Raw genomic sequence first — 3,292 nt, 5'->3', positions numbered from 1 at the left:
ATCTTTTATCTCCTATAGGCATAATATCTATTAATCATATGTGGGCAGAAAATTTTAAGCAAATTGCTAGGAAAGTTTGTTAATCCACACAAATTGAATCCTATATACATGATCACTAATGCACGTTGGGATTGGAAATATATGTAGATCCAATGAACAGGATTTCTAATGTGTAGAGTTAAACGTAAAGCAGGGTTTCCAGCATGCAGATGTGCAGCACAGAATAAAAAACGATCATAAAAATCCTATAGGCAGGATCTCCAAACACAGTACAGTATCCACATAATGCAATCAGCATGGTTAAGTCCTATAGACAGGATTTCTACCCGAGTTTCAAACAAAGATATAGAAAAAGACCCCCAGCTTCTACTAATAAACCCCATACCTGTTTATTACTGAGATTATTACATTATTACAGCCCATAATGAATAAATTACATAACAGTATCCATTATGCTATAGGGAGCCTTAGCAGGCCCAATATAAACCTGGGAACCAGGCCTTCGAACATAGCAACTCTGAAGCATAATGGTAGAACCATCCATGGCATACAGAATTAGGTTCCTAGTGTGATAAAGTTTCCCAAGGGCCTCAGGGACCCCGGGCAATGCTCACACCAGGACCACGCTTAAAGAAGTAAACAGGAAGGCAATGGCAATTTGAACCCAGAGAAAGAAGTAAACAGGAAGGCAATGGCAATTTGAACCCACAGAATCTAGCCTTGGCTTTCAGCCGGCCAAATAGTGTAGAAATCAGAAAAATAGAAAGAGAGTTTAAGTTTTTGAGAACAGAGAGTTTGAAAGTTATAAGGTTGTTAAGTTAAAAAGTTGTAAAGCGTGTAAGTGTCTCAGTGTGTCTGTCTGTGTAAAACCAGGACAAGGAAGTGGCTTTTATAGCATACAATAGAGTAAAAAATAATGTATAAAATCAATTTCACACAAATAAGGTATGAAAATCAGTTAATCAATCCATTACGGTCAGCATGAATCAATTAAGAAGACAAAATCAAATAACTACCACTTGATTTAAAGAAAATCTCACACGGAATCAATCAATATCTAAAAATGAGGTCAAATAAAGTAAGAACTGATTCCACAATCAATTAGGAGTCAGTAACACAAAATCAGTCAGTGATACGGGTACATAAATAAGGTAAGAATAAGTAAGAACTTAATAAGGAAACACGGGTACTAAATTCAAACCCTAATTTAGGTAAGTAAATCAAATAATACTTAATTGACAGAATTGAAGATAAACGGGCAAAACAGCATAATAAATAGTCGAATAATTGGAACCGTAAGACATATCAAAGACATAGAGATGAAACTCAAGTAGAAATCAGTAGAAAGAGTAAAGAAGAAAACCAGAGTTGAAAACATTTAAACGTTTAGACATTTTTTTGCAGAAAACCCATTAGAAATCAAAACCCTATCTTTTAGGGTAAAATAAAATTGGTTAACAATAATGGTAAAAATAGAAAATCTTAAGGGAAAACTACCAAACAAACTCAAAACTGCTTCAGATCTAAAGACCTCTAAACGGATTCAACCAGAAATAGCTAGGTTTGTGGAAATAAATAGAAATGAATCAAATCTGGTTTGAACCAGAGATTTGAAACCATAAAAATACGAAAATATCAGTACTCACAAATATCGGAGTGAACATAGACGGATTAATCGAGAAATGAGAGACTTTGAACCAAAACTGGTTCGAATCTCTTGAGATTATCCTCAAGTAACATGAAAATCATACAACCAGTAGAGAGATGAGGCCGGATAGGGCATGATATCGAAGGAAAACCCCATGAATCAAGGGGAATATCAGTGACGGCGGGCTAGGGTTAGAGGGGGGTGAGAGAGAGAAGAGATGAGAGAAGGGATCCAGAGGCGGCGGGTTGGGAGAAATGAGGGTAGGGTATAGGGGTTGGTGTAATTAAAAAAGAAAACCTGATCCTGGACCGTTGATCTTCTGAGATCAACGGCCAGGATGAAATTTAAGCTGGGGCGGGTTATAGACGGGTAGGGTATTTGGGTTTGGGTATTGGGTTATGGGTTAGGGTAATTGGGCTGACTATGTTATTGGGCTGGGGGTCCGAAAATTCAATTGAAGAGGGGCTATGTTTTAAATACCCATTTAATTTGATAAAATAAATTTATAAAATAATTCATTAATGATAAAAATGTCATTTGTGCATGAAAATGATTTAAAATAATTACTTAATATTATAAAAATATAGAAAATCATTTTCTGTATAGATAATATAATTCTGCATATATATGGTCTATTATTGCAAATTGCACAATTCTAGACTTAAAATGCAAGTGTAATTATAGAAAATGGAATTAAAATATTTTAGCACTATATGGGCATAAATGATAAATTTAGATGATTAAATCATCATAAAAATGATATGAGGGACAATTATGGGATATTTATATGCAGAAATAACTTGATATAAAGCTTTAAAAATTATAGAAATAGTTGTGCATGTTTGTAAATGCATGTGCACTATTTTTTTAAAAATATGTATGTATATTTAGGATTGGGTATCAACAGCTGCCCCTCTTTACCCGGGAAGGATGAAAGAGTTGTCGGGTAAAGAAATGATGACCGATTTTGACCGAGTGGGATGTTTGAAAAATGTAGGCCGCACCCTGGTCTCTGAGCTGCCTACATATCCCTGGTTTAACAGGAATCAGGCCATGTGTAGTTCTGGACCCAACGGTGGATGAAACCGATAGAATTATTATTGGAATAATCGTATGTTTTAGAAAAGGTTCTTTTGGGAAGGATAGTGTCGGATGGGTTTATGCGGAGTTATGAAGGCAAATCTGAATTGTAACGGATGTATCACGGGCAGGTATCTGAACGGTCATGGGGTAAAGGCGAGTAATTGGTGAGAATCGGTTATGTTTGGGATAACAGCAAGGTAAAAATGGTATGAGTGGAAACCAGAGCGAAGGTTGCTCCTGTTTGAAGAACGGTTACCTCCTAGATTTCCTGCAAAACTTAAAACACGATGCATGCAAATATATAGATTACTGCGAGAATTTAAACATGATGCAAATTCCCTTTGGACCATGAAGGTTGTCTTTGGACAGTGAAGATGACGTCCTTAGAACATGACGACCCGGGCCATGAATCATGAGATAAGGCATTCGCAGACCATGAAATAATGTTCTCAGGCCATGAGAATGGTTCCTCTGATCCATGACGCCTTTGAATAATGATGTGCAGTATTGAGAGATCCTCAAGCCATGACATGGTGTCTTCAGGCTATGAGGATGATGCCT

The sequence above is a fragment of the Nicotiana attenuata genome, chromosome 3 (genome assembly GCF_001879085.1).
Source record: "Nicotiana attenuata strain UT chromosome 3, NIATTr2, whole genome shotgun sequence".
Classification (NCBI taxonomy): Eukaryota; Viridiplantae; Streptophyta; class Magnoliopsida; order Solanales; family Solanaceae; genus Nicotiana; species Nicotiana attenuata.
The sequence above is the reverse complement of the archived record's forward strand: the minus strand, read 5'-3'. Positions refer to the sequence as shown.